We start from the raw sequence: 14,063 nt of genomic DNA, 5'->3' as shown, positions 1-14,063 counted from the left end.
AATCATTTACGTGGCAACAGAGGAACAAAGAAAACCAGCAAAGGATATCAAACTAGCTAAAGTTCAACAACAGGAAGAAGCCACATTACCACCAGAGGGGAGACGATGTGGGGCACGCAGCTCCCTGGGACCTTGACTCATCCTAGCAGAAGTGGGGAACGAAGCTGGTGAAAGGAGGCTGTCTGGTCAGGCAAGATACTACTGCTGGCTGCTGTGGAGAGGTGAATGCAGTTTCTCTCTTCCTTTTACCAGCTGATTTTTTCCCTGCATGCTGCTGTTAGCTGAACCCCAGTCGGCATGGGAACCAGGACCCCCTCCCTGGGGATACAGACAGAACAGATCAGGGCTTGTATGGGAGGCCCTGCCCAGTTTAGAGCCCTTGATGGTGGTGGTGTGATTCACTCGCTCGCTCATCTCCAGCAGGAAGCTTTACATAACATTTTTAAGGAAATGCAGACACCTAGGTATAGCTACTGCCCTTATCTAGCCTCTGTTACCAAAGAGTCTTCACTGAGCTCTCATTTCTCAGGCTCTCCATGAGGGGAAAAACACATTGAATTTTCTCCAGGATGATACTTAGGACTCATTTTAAACCAAGTTCAGCTCTGGGTTTTGTGCGCTGTGGAGTTCAGCTGCCTTTCTACATTTGTGCCCACTGACCCAAGCATTTCTTTTACCTCTTGGGCCGCTCCAAGGAGGCAGCTCTGGGCCCCACAAAGCGGAGGGAAGGGCTCCACAGTGGACAGCAGAGAGGAGGATGCAGGCTGCCCACCAGCTCTGGTCTTGGGGTTCCAATACACACCCTGCTATCAGGTGGTTACTGACTTTGGCCCAAACTTGTCCTGTATAGTCACCGCCTCATCGAGGGATAGGAGATGTGGGTCCCTGCCTGATAAGGTAATACTGAGAGCTAAATAAACGATTCTTTGAAACGGTCCCAAACCAAGTGTACAAGGAATTGTTCAGCTGTGAATTATTGTCACATTATCGTTACAACCCAACCAGCAATGGCATGAGAGATTGTGTGCATGTAGAAGCCAGCTCCAGGTTCTCCAGCCACATTTCAATTTGGGTTGGAGCCTGGGTCTTGCTACGTAGCCCAAACTGGCTTGGAACTCACGATCCTTCTGCTTTGCCTCCCAAGTGCTGGGACTAACAGAGTGAGCCACCATAATGTGTCACTGAGTCTCACTGCTACCATGGTCTTCAAAATCATCTTGGAACCTCAGACCTGGTAGAAAGTGAAAAGATTATCTTGACTATCACACTAGATGCTGAAGGACTGAAATCCAGAGTAAACCCTTGTCGATGGCATATGTAGTTATAATAGTATAGAATTTATGAATTCTCACTTACAGATACCCCCAACTACCAGGAGCAAGAAGCAAACAATATATAAGCCGAGAGCACAGAGAAGCAGCTATCACACTCCTAAGCACCTACTCTTTGCCTTATAAATATTTCACAGGAGAGATGGAGCCCTGATTACTTAAAAGAAGTAACCTTTTCTTCCAAGCTGCTCTGCTGCTCTTTTCAACATTTTTTCCCGTCCTTCTTCCTAGCTGTATTGGCCGCAGTATGCAGTGGTTGCCGTAATCTAATAAATTCCTCTTTTAAAGATGTTTTTCTGTGCGCACTCAGGGCATTTCCAATTCCACCACTGTACGTGGTGCTTCTAAAATATTTCCCAAAGGGACCCCGTGTTGCCTTTCCCTCCGAAACATCTTAAATCTCTTGGAAACAGCAACATGTTGGGTTTTCAGCCAACTGTATGAGTTCCTGGAAGGCTGCAGGCATACAGAACAGGATCTTGCCCCTTGTTGTTTTATTCTACCCTCAGGGCATGGACTGAGGGGGTGGGGGTGGGGTAGTTCATTTTTTCGATGAACCAATCAAGGCCTCACTCACACACACACACACACACACACACACACACACACACACACACACACACACACACCGTCCAGTTACTGGGTGGAACACATCCAGATGTTTTCTTCAAATGACGGCTTATGTTAGAAGCGCAGGCAAAGTGCCACAGGTGTCTCATTAAGGGTGACATGTAACATCACAGCCTGGCTCTGTGATGTAGTAGCCACATCTGCTGGCTCAGGACCTGAGGACAGGCTTTGGGTTACGTGCTTCTGAAAAGTAATTCTGAGCAAGAGACCAGCTCCAGGCAGAGCAGTCTGAGTCCCAGACTGAGGAGGTAAGGGCCGCCCGAGGCTGAGATTTTCCAGATATTGCTGGCAAAGGGAAGTCTCTTATTTCAGACCTGCTATGTATGCAACAGGAGAGAATTTGGGGGCATTGGTAACCATTCCTAACTCTAAAAAAAAATCATTCTCTAGTCACCTGTGTCCAGTCTAAACCACATCAGAACAAGACAGTAGTTTATAAATTCTTCACTAAAACCTACAAACCCAAGGAGAAGCCACATTCGCCCAAGCACAGGAATAGCATGTAGCTCTCAAGCAGGAGTGTCTGGGGGGATAGATCCGTGTGGCCCGCTTGCTCAGACTACAGTCACCACATATTAGAATGGGTGGATTAAAAACGAGGGAAACTTATTCTTACAGGTCCCCGGGGACTGGACATCTGGGGTCAAGGAGTTCCCAAGGAAGCTCTACCCAGCTCAAGGGAGGAGTTGCTCAAGGCTTCTCAAGGCTTATAGATGGTTATCTGGGCCCATGTCTTCATGTTGGGAAAAAATTCCTGGAAAAAACCTAGGTCTGTGGAGACTGGTTAGAGCCTCAGTAATCTGTAGAGACTAGAATGTTGCAGGTCCTGGAGAGTAGTCCTGGAGTATATACTTACCCACCTCTGTCAGAACTAACATCTTGCAATTAACAGATTAAACATCTTTTGAAATTTATTAGTTCAGCAGACTGCTAGCTTCTACAGAATCAGGCAGCCTCTGAGGCCTTTGCGAAAGCTCCTTACTGTAAATGCCTCTCTGGCACATCCATTGGCATATTTTAAACCTGCCTTTATTTATGGATTTCTTGGTTCTGTAAAACTATAAAACTTTATGAAACCACTTCCACATTGGAATATAGAATTTGAGGTAATCTAAATCTGTGTGTTCTTTGGCTAAGGTCACTCAAATTTGACTCTAAAATAAACTATCTTTTATTCCCTTTGAGAAAAGAGTTGTGGGTTTTTGTTGTTTAGTTTTGTTTTTATAACAATGTTTCCCTTCACGTAAGTCTATGATGCACTTCCTTCTTTTTATAAGAGCACTGAACATCCTGGACTAGGACCAGGTTTAAGCTTAACTCAGTCTCCTAAGTGAGCTTGTCTGCCAATATTCCTATACTCGGGAGGGTCAGGACTTCAACATAGGAATCGAGGGGAGGGTGATTTAGCCTGGAGTAGCGTCTAACTAAACATGAATTCACACCAAAAAGCTTTAACAGGAAAAAAATTTGCAAAAATGAGATTCTACAAGATAACAGTTATGAAAAAAAAAACTTAAAACCATGTGAGTTAGTCCCTTGTCTTTGTCGACATCAGGCATGGCAGAGACCAGAAGAGGGCACATAAATTTCATGGGCATTCTCTCTGTAGAAGGACAGGGTTGTGAAGATTTTAAAAAGCAGGCTGTAGTCTACCTACAGTCCTAAGTCAGGCATGGGTACCAGAAAAGAAGTATTTATTCTGGAACCATTAGTTTTACTCTGTACCTGTTAGGGTTGAGGAAGTGAGGTTGCTATGAGAAACCAGAATAACAATGCTTCCAGAAAAATACTCTTTTCTCTAAGATTCAGTCAACTTCATCATTAGCTTCTGGACTGTGATAGCCAACCGGACAGGGCTGTTCGTATACCCCTCACAGAGCAGGATGAGGGTCCTTTATGGCCTTTCTCCACACAGCAGCCTCTTCAATAGGCTTTGACCCTCTGACCCAAGCCCTTTCCTTCCACAAACTGTTCCAAGTGTTTTGGTGGAAAGAAGATACTTCCTGCTGACCATGTGGGCATCAGAAGTGAGCAGCAGAGCACCTCATCCAGGTCTCTTCTGGGCCAAGCACAGAGACTAGTGCGTGAGGAAGACCTCCTCATGCCATAGGAAGAGAGGCTTTGGGAGGCATCCCTGCTGCCTAGACCCACTGAAGCTCTTTTGATTTGTCTAAACTGGCCTGAGGACTTTTGGGTATCTATACACTATTTGATTCTCACAGTGGCCCAAGAAATGGTAGAAATACCCAGCGTGAGGCCTGAAGGTGGGATGTAACTTCTCTTCTGCCCGTCATCTGGGCAATCCAATTCTCCCTCCTCAGAGACCCCGTCTTCATTTCATGGAACATAGACTTCCACAGACCTCTAACCTTTAACCTCCTGACATATCCGTTGGTTGTCTTAGCGGACTCATTTGGAGCCTTCTGTCCTTTTCATGTTTTGTCTTTTGATTTCATGTCTGAACGCCCCTCTCAATTAAAGCAGAAGAACAATGCTACTGTTTCCCTCAAATGTACAAAAAAAAAAAAAAAAGCAGGGGGAGGGGAGTACTTTGTAGCTGAATTTTCTATTAGTCCCATCCTGCCAAATGGTCATGAGGTGTAAGGATTTAAACCTCTTAAAGGGCACCTGAGCATCAAGGGTTCCTTAAAATTCAGTGATGAGGTCAGTCAATGACAGCAGTGCCTGGAAGGGCAGAGTTGATGATGCAGATACCAGGTTGGTTTGATCTGGGCAGAGAACCCAGCCTTTGGCTTTAGAGAGGCCACATTCTGGGTACATACAATAGATGTCTCGATGGTGAAGAATGAACCCCCCAAACCAAGCCTTTCCTGCTCCCATCTGACACAGTTCCACCCGAGCTCCGCAGATCCCCACCTTGCAACTCCACAACTCGCCCACTCTATGAAGGGGCAAAGGAGGTCTGCTTCTTCCATAACGTGCTAGCACCAAGGAGGCGTGAGAGGTGGGGGTGCCAGCCTTCATGCTTCTTGTATCATCTCCTTCCCTGGTCCAAACTGCATCCTGTGCCAAATGGTCTACTTGAGGACTCTTTTTCTCAGGAGCCTATATTTTTCTAAACTGTCTCCTAAGGGATAAGAAGTAAGTGCCTCCATTCCTAAGTGTTCCAAACTCAGGGGAGTATTCCCAACTTCCCCTGTCTCTGTAGTTCCTTGACCTAAGGAGCACTGTATCTCTTGTGTCTCTGCCTGCATGACCTTTCCAGGAATACCTCGGTCCCTTTCTTCCTGACAAACATCTTTACATCTACTTCAGAATTTCCTGTGCCCCTAGTTACATGTGAAGCTCCAGGGTCCCTAGTAGTTAGCCTGGCTCTTTGTGAGTAAGTAAAGCGGTGTTTTAGTTTTGAAAATATGCTTCTGCAGTGGTTTGAATAGGCATGGGCCCTATAAATCCATGTGTATGAGTGCTTTGCCACAGGGAATGGCACTATTAGGAGGTGTGGCCTTACTGAAGGAGGTGTGGCCTTGTTTGAGGAGGCGTGTCACTGTGCAGGTGGGGCTTTGAGGTCTTAAATACTCAAGCTCTGCCCAGTGTGGAATCCAGTCTCCTCCTGGCTGCCTTCAGATCAATATGTGGAACTCTCAGCTTCACCAGCACCAAGTCTGCCTGTAGACTTGCCGTGCTTCCCGCCATGATAGTCACGGACCAAACCTCTGAAACTGAAAGCCAGTCCCAATTAAGTGTTTTCCCTTATGTGTTGCCTTCGTCATGGTGTCTCTTCAGAGCAATGAAACCCTAACTGAGACAGCTTCTTAAAAAAAAAAAAAACAAAAAACAAAAAATAGTGACCACAACTCAGACAGTCATCTTTGAGATTTAAAACTTAACAGGAAGCTGAGACTCATGTGCAATGGTCACATGGCCTACAGTACTATCCCAGTGGTGCCTAATTGAGGGAAGGAGATCTCAAAGGTACCATCTGCCGCTTCATCCACCCTCTCCCCTCTGCACTACCCAAGTCTTCCCAATGGCATGCCAGGATGTCCGCCATGCCATCCCTTGCTTACCATGCCATCAGCTTTAAAGACAGGCGCTCATTTTTCACCTTCATTAATTTGTTCCTCCCCCTTCCCCCACACACCTAATAGAAAACTGGGTGACTGTTTAGAAATGTCACACCTGGAGTTAGCTCAGCTTGAAAAGTTTAAAAATAGTCAACCTGAGGAACAAAGGTGTTTACCAGAAACAAATGCTGTGAACAGCTCCTTGGAGATACACCTCAAGTTCCCACCGGGGTGACACAGTTGGTGTGTGAGCAGGACCCCTGCTGCTTCCTTCTCCTGGTTTTTTTTCTAGGTACCAGCACCCCAACCCCTTTTGCTCTGGGCAAGCTGGGGCTCAGAGTGCTGAAAGCCAAGGGGTGCCTCTCTCTACCCTCAAATCCTTAGCCCTTTGTCACAGTCTGGCTGAACTCTATTAATAGAAGTGGTATAGAAAAAAAAAACTAAAAAATCCTGCTCGGTTCACCTTGCACTTAGCGGCCTGTGTGAGAACCATTCGTCTTTATTTGCTTACAGAAAGGCAGAGTGATACCTGGAAGTTTTACCTCACAGGCTACTCTTCCTGTTAATTCCAGTCTCATTCTCATAGCTCTCACTTCTCTCTCAGACTTCAGTGTTTCTTCCTAACATTTGCTGCCTTCCTATTTACTTCCCTTGTCACCTGTGTCCCCCTAGATGCAAAATCCCCAAGGACAGGCTACTTACCACCTTTGTTTATCCAGGCGTCCTTAGATTCTAGATACCAGGAGAGTGTCAGGGACTTGATGATTATCTGAATAGATGAATACATGCACACATTTTAATAAAATTATCCATACAGAGATTTGAGTCTGTCTTAACACAGGACTGGTTAACTTTAACTCCCCTCCCCCCATCCCCCCAAGTTTTCATGTGCAGCCTGTGTGAGTCCAGCCTGCCAAATCCTTCTCCCTGGGATTACAGAGAGATGATCTTGGTGAGGTCGAAAAGCCGGAGGAAAACATTCGCTTGACATTTAGCGGTTCATTGAAATAACAAACCTGACTCAGAGAACCAGTGTGTTTTCTGCAGCTGCCCGCCTCCTTTCCAGCAAACGTCTTACTTGGTTCTGTGTGCTGACATATCTCTGCGGAGGACCTGGCAGATGTCGAGGGGAAGCATCAGTTGTCTAGAGCCCAGTGCCACCTGCCCCCATTAGGACCTGAGACGGAGGCCGCTGCGAGGCCACAGCCAGCTGTCTGAGGTGCTCCTTGGGGAGCTTTATAGAGCTCTTACTTAGCCCTAGGTCCTCTGCTTCAGAGAAAACCATAGCTTGTTCAAGCCTCACTCCTGGCAGTGATCTGTAGGGCTAGTCCCTTAATTGTCCCCACGTCTTCTGCTCCATTTACAGCCTCCAGTGTGAGAGGTACAGGTAGGCTGCTGGGGTTTGTCTCTTGGACCAAAAATCGGACAAGATTAGATTCTGGGATGGAGATGTAGCATGGTCAGTGGTAGAACATTGACCCAGAATGCATAAGACTTTGGATTCAGGGAGAAAGGAAGTGGGGTTAGAGAAGGAAATAATCAGATTCCCAGAATCCTTCCTGCAACTCCATTACTTCCGCCTAAGATTTCTTGATGGTCATTGCCACCTACATTCCTGTTTCTGTCACTCCCGTTGCCACTCAACCAAAAGAGACTTAGGAAGTCCACACTGAAGTCCAGAAAGATGAGGAGGAGCAGAACACTCAGGAAACAACACTGGAGTCTGTCTCACAGAATGAGGAAACATGTCAAAGGCTCAGCAAATTCAGAGTGTAGAGATATACGCTGCCTTGGCTGACATTGAATCCCAAGAGCCTAGTGGGACAGGGCTCTGGATTCAAACCACATGAAGGACAGACAGTTCCTAGACTCAGCTGTCAGTGCACTGGGTCTCATCCCTACCCAATGTGTTTGAATTATAGAAAATACTGTTGGATTTCACAGTAGGGACACAAGCTCAGTCAACTCTGCTATGGCTGGATAATCACAATCACACCCTATGCTGCAACCTAAGAAAAGCCATTATTCACAGCAGAGAAATGAGCCTTGATCCATGTCTGGTTCTTACCGTAAATCTACATCTAGGAGCAACACACTGCTTGAAAGCAGGCAAACCGTTTGCTTAGGGTGGTAATGACTTTTGCTGTGGCTGGGTAAGGTCAAGACAGTGTCGGAATCAGTTCTTGGAGCAATAACTGACTGCCTGAAGCTAATGGTGACTCTCTGGTGCACGGCCGAGGGAGGAGAATATTTGGAAACAAGGTCACAATGAATCTACAGCTATGTACGGGAATTCAGCAAATGATCTATGAAACTTGCTTTTTATAAAATGCTAAGAGATCAGGAGAGACCAGCCTGGTGGGAGATGCCCAGAGGGACAGGGGGAATTGCCATCATCGTGTAGTCTGAGGCATTTACTGTACCCTGCCTGACTCTCCGACAAGTGCTGGTGCATAGGATTCCATTTGGTCCCTCTTATCAAATCTGTGGTGTGGGTGTCCATTCACATCCGCATTAGGAAAGTGGAAACTGAGAATCATAGAGGTTCAATGTGTGTCCTAGAGTGTCATGACAGAAAAATGTGAGCTGAGGCTAGAAGTTGTCTTCAGTTCTGAGTACTCCTAAGCACAACGTCTTCTCTCCTCCACTGACAAATTAGCTCCTATTCACATAGCCAGAAGTTGGGGACAAGTCTCAGGCTGGTCAATCAAGTAGAGAGATGAACGAATAGGATTAAAACAGGATCCAGATGCTGTGCTGACCAGGATCTGGCCAAGTCCTCCAGCACCCAGACACTATGTCTCAGTTTTGCATCTCCATCATTAACAACAATCAGCAGCCCCTTGTAGCCTTGGAATTGTTTTGGTTCAGACCCTAAGCCTCCATGGCTTTAGCATGGGACTAGCTTGCTTGATCCAGTTCCTCAGTTTCCATCTATCACCTAACAGTGTGCTTTGTGTGCACAAGCAACCTGAGGAGTACAAAGCCAGGACCAAGAGAGGCCGTGCCCCATCCATCCTGGGACCTCGGGCAGCAGCTGATTGTCTGGGGGGTCCGGGAGGCTGAAATGAGCTGTGTGGCTATCTTGGTAGGCAGCTTGAAGAGGACGCTCGCAGCCCCGAGCACAGGGGACCACGGGCTCTTCTTCAGGTTGGGGTCAGGTCTCTCATTCTTTCTGACATTATGCCAGTGCGGTCTAGTCCAGGCCAGCAGCCTGTGGTAAGATGAAACTCTCCGTGTCCCCTCAGCCTATAAAGCCTGCCCCTGCTATACGGTGAAAATTACAGGCTTATATTACAGGCCTCATGCAGGGGAAGTAGCCAGAGGTTGCTGAGGCAATCAGAATATGGTAGGTTTATTGAGACTTGTGAAATGAAACTGGACTATCCATGTGATTGATTTGAGCAACCCCCCTCCACTGCAAGAAGGAGAGAAGAAAAAAAAAAAACAAAAAAAAAACCCCAAAAAGAACCAAGCCTATTTTTTAATTCTAGTTAACGGTAGCCCAGAACCTACAATTCTTTTTCCTTTTACAGAGAAAGCAAATTTCCCAGATGGATGTAGCTTCCTGATAGCCAAAGCGGAAGCCCAAGACAGCAGCTCCTAGGAGGTCAGGCTAGCAGAGACACTTCAGGCTACTCCAGGTCCTCAGGGCGTCTGCCTACACAGAGCGCCGCACAGCAGACACTTAAAATATTGTGTCAAACGCTCAGCCGGTGAGAAAAATAAAATTATGAGGTTTGTGGGAAGGTAAGTAGAAATGGAAAGTATTATAGCCAGCTGGTCCGGTCTCAGAAAGACGAAAATCACAGGTCTCTCTAGTGTGTAGATCCTGACTGTTAATGTTAGTTTGTATGTAAATCGGTTGCAATGGGGAATCGATTATGAAACTAGATGGGGGGGTTAGAGGGCTGAGGGTGGGGCAAAGGTGTACCTGAGAGTGGAAAGAAGCTACCTGGAGCAGGGATTAGGGGCAGGAGGGGCGGAGCCAGAGAAACACAAAGACAGTGTTTGAAAATGCTGTAATAACCTAGATGCACAGACCTCAAGAAGGATGACCAAAGTGTGAATGCTTCACTCCTTCTTTAAAAGGGGAACAAGAATACCCTTGGGAGGGAATAGAGAGGCAAAGTTTAGAACAGAGGCAGAAGGAACACCCATTCAGAGCCTGCCCCACATGTGGCCCATACATATACAGCCACCCAATTAGACAAGATGGATGAAGCAAAGAAGTGCAGGCCGACAGGAACCGGATGTAGATCGCTCCTGAGAGACACAGCCAGAATACAGCAAACACAGAGGCGAATGCCAGCAGCAAACCACTGAACTGAGAACGGGACCCCCATTGAAGGAATCTTAGAAAGGACTGAAAGAGCTTGAAGGGGCTTGAGACCCCATATGAACAACAATGACAATCAACCAGAGCTCCCAGGGACTAAGCCACTACCCAAAGACTATACATGGACTGTCCCTGGGCTCCAACCTCATAGGTAGCAATGCATAGCCTAGTAAGAGCACCAGTGGAAGGGGAAGTCCTTGGTCCTGCCAAGACTGAACCCCCAGTGAACTAGATTGTTGGGGGGAGGGTGGTAATGGGGGGAGGATGGGGAGGGGAACACCCATACAGAAGGGGAGGGGGAGGGGTTAAGGGGAAAAAAGAAGAGAGAGAGAAAAAAAGAAAATGCTGTAATAAAAACCTAAAGTCTTTGTAAGCTGATAAAAAAAAAAAACTTTGATGAATAAAATATTGCAGATTTGGATTTGAGTTTGTTGGGAAATATTTTCATTTTGCTGCCTCTTTAAGACTGTTTTTATTAAGACAAAACAAAAAAGAGTCTTCCTCTGATTATTAGGGGCAAAGGTTGCCTTAAAGGGAAGCTTTCTAGGGTGAAAAGTTCTGTATCTTGAACTGGCTTAATGTACACTTGCCAAAACTACTTTAAGGGAAATATAGGATCTGTTCCTTTCTCTCCAGATAAATTTAGCCTCTCGAGAGAAAAGATTGAATTCCAGTGAAGAACTCCAGCGGCCATCATCTCTCTTGCTTGGCTTAAGGGGAAACGTATAAATGCCTACGATTTCCATTCAAGTGCCCCCACAAAACGCAGGCACATCGATGGCCAAGGGAGGAGTGGCGTGTGCTACAGTGTAATGGCACACCAGGGGCAGGTGCTTTGTCTCCCCTGAAAATCCAGAAGTTGTCTGTGGGTTTGAAAATACTCACAGGAAAGTGTTGCCTTACTTGTGCATGTGGGCTTTGCTGACTAGAATCTTCTGAATATTTGTTTCCAAAAATATGAGGTCCAGAAGCCTTGTATGGATACTTAAGATTCAGCAGGGCTGGGCAGGGCTCAGGCCATCTGCTTTGAAATGCTTACCATATTGTGTGTGTGGTGGACCACTTAAGAGTCAGGTCTCTTCTACCCTATTCTGGAGTCGAACTGCTCTTGTTCCTACTGCTCCATTGCTATGCTCCTGTGTACTCCAGGCTGGCTGGCCCATGACGAGTTTCTGGCAATAATGTGTACCACTTCGCCAGACATTTGAAATTTTATTCACCACTTTTATGTGTATGAGTGTTGTGCCTGTGCACAGTGCTTGTTGCTTGGAGAGGCCAGAAGATGGCGCTGGATCCGCTGGAACTGGTACTGAGGATGGTTGTAAGTTACTATGTGGGTGCTGGGACCTGAACCCAGGACCTCTGCAAGAGCAGCAAGCTTTCTCACCTGCTGAGCCATCTCTCCAGCCCTGAATCTGGAACACAGGATTCCAGTCTTTTTACAAGGAACTTGGGTGGCGTCTCAAGCTTGCAAGGCAAGTGTCTCCACTGGACCATCTCCCCTGACTATCTGAAGCTTAAATCAGCTCCTCAGGGTGACAGTAAGTACTGTTTGGGAAACGCTGGTTAATTTATGTGCAGAGAATTTGATGGTGGGTGGAAGAAAAAAGTAGAACACAACAGAACTATGACAGTAGGGACAAGGACAGGTAGCTAAATCCCAGGCAAGGTGTGACACTAGGTAACTTACAAGCATCCTCAGCACAAGTTTCAAGGGATCCAGTGCCATCTTGTTAAGGAACGAGGTTTTTCCAGTGATTATAATGTTGTGTAAGGGTCAAGAAAGTCCAAGTTTGGAAGCATTTTCCGAAAGACAGTAATGTTTTACCAGCTCTGAATGGTAGGTTCCAAGGATTTCCCAGAATGTATGAGTAAGCTGTTAGTTAGGAAGATAAATTATACTAGTTAATGGGGTTCTTGCTCCTGGGGTGAGCTCATGGCACATGTGTCCTTAGTTCTTCTTGGACAGGAACTCACCAAGTCAAGACACCAAGGCAAGCTATAAAGGTCTAGGTGGGTAAAAAGCTGACTTTACATGTCTTCACCAGCTATACAACACAGGATATTCTACACAGCTCTAACCCTGGGGTACAGCAGGAAGAGCTATGAAGATGTGTCCAAAAAGACTCTGTCCCATTTGGGGGATTACAATGGCAGAAGCCTATCAGATAGTGACCAAGGCAGTGCAAGCAGGGCTAACCAGACAGAAGAAAGCCAAGTCAGTCTAAGCTCAGGCCTCTCGGGCTCCTGAAAGACTAAGGACACAATCTGGGCTCAGAGAAGTCAGAAAGACTTCTTGTAAACAGAGCAAAGAACAGAAAAACTCCTAGTTGGGAGCAGAGTGTGCTGCTTGAAACCAGTATCCAACTGAGGCACATGCAGAACAGTGAAGTGGACTAGAATTGATGAGAACAAATCATGCATGGGGGAGACAGAGCAGTGCTGACAGAGAGGCCTGGGGAAGTAGAATGGGCAGGGGAGGGTGGAAGAGTAGGTCTGGGAGAGAACAGAAGGGCATGGCACCTGCTTGGTTGCTCCATCTCTAGCTGACACACACAGGTTGATAAAAATCAGGTCCCGAGTTTGTGTTGTGGGGACAGCACTACACTGTGCAGTGCCACAACAACACTGCAGCCGCCACAGTCAGAGCGGTGGCTTTGGTTCCAGCCCCGCAGCTGAGGCTCCGCCCCTTCCCAGTGCTCTTGCATTTGCGGTCATGAGGGACACGAGCGGTAAGTTTGCCTACATGTGCAGCAACTCGAGTGACAAAAATGCAGCCTTTCCACTCAGCACCTTTCAGAGTCACATTCCACCCCCAGTGCTATTGTCTCTGGGGAAGGCCATGCTCAGTGTCACGTGGTCACAGCCCAGATAGGCAAGGAGGAGTTCACCGTCTGTGTCTAAGACAATTGATTTCTCACTCCAAGATGTAATCCTGGACTGAGGAGATGGCTTGGCCAGTAATGTGCTTACCGTGCGAGCATGAGATCTTGAGTTGCAGCTCCCGGTGAAAAACTAGGCATGATAGCACATGAGAGCTAATGCTGTTAATCCCAATGCAGGCCAGGCAGACGGGGTCCCTAGGGCCTGCTGGCCAGCCAGTCTAATAGGAAGGCTAGAGTCCAGTAAGAAGTCTCGTTTCAAAAACAAGGAGTAACACTTGAGGATGACTTTGCCCCTCCCCCCCCCACACACACACAGAGAGAGAGAGAGAGAGAGAGAGAGAGAGAGAGAGAGAGAGAGAGAATGAAAATGAAAGTCTACTTAGCATGGCCAGAGGAACTTGGGAAAGCTGCCCTTGCTTCCTTGCTCCTAGACAGATTTGTTACAAATCATTTTGGTGGCTTTTTCTGCAGCTCCATTGCTGTAGACTCCAGTGACTGGAAAGCTGAAGAAACTCACAGCAACATGGCCCCCACTCTCACCCTACTATCATGACTTACAGTGTTAGTTTTCAGTGACATCAAACATTTGTCATGGAGGTTAAGTGCATTCAATGCTGCTATTGGGGCAACTGTGAGGGGCCCAGATATTCCCAGGGTCCTGCTGTGGGAAGGGGAGTGAAGAGTTTCTGCAGGGTTCAGGGAGGCAGCTTAGGAAGAGGAGGAGGAGGAGGAGGAAGAGGAGGAGGAGGAGGAGGAGGAGGAGGAGGAGGAAGGGGAGGGAGGAAGAAGATGGAGAGGAGGAGGGGAGGGGGGGAGGAGGAGGAAGGGTAGGGGTGGGGGGTGGAGAACC

General features: G+C 47.1%; 1 long non-coding RNA gene across 2 annotated transcripts; it reads left to right on the top strand.

Moving 5' to 3' along the window:
* Position 1: 1 nt before the first annotated feature.
* On the top strand, positions 2-10,554 carry LOC120098531 (uncharacterized). Of its 2 annotated transcripts, XR_010060438.1 has the most exons (4): positions 2-221; positions 1,359-2,209; positions 9,526-9,705; positions 10,188-10,554. It is a non-coding gene; the product is annotated as an uncharacterized LOC120098531 (long non-coding RNA). The 2 variants fall into 2 exon arrangements; XR_005496812.2 differs by lacking the exon at positions 1,359-2,209 and having other exon boundaries at positions 34-221.
* The last annotated feature ends 3,509 nt before the right edge of the window (positions 10,555-14,063 follow it).

The sequence above is a fragment of the Rattus norvegicus genome, chromosome 19, assembly GCF_036323735.1.
Source record: "Rattus norvegicus strain BN/NHsdMcwi chromosome 19, GRCr8, whole genome shotgun sequence".
Classification (NCBI taxonomy): Eukaryota; Metazoa; Chordata; class Mammalia; order Rodentia; family Muridae; genus Rattus; species Rattus norvegicus.
This window is presented reverse-complemented; position numbering and strand designations above follow the sequence as displayed.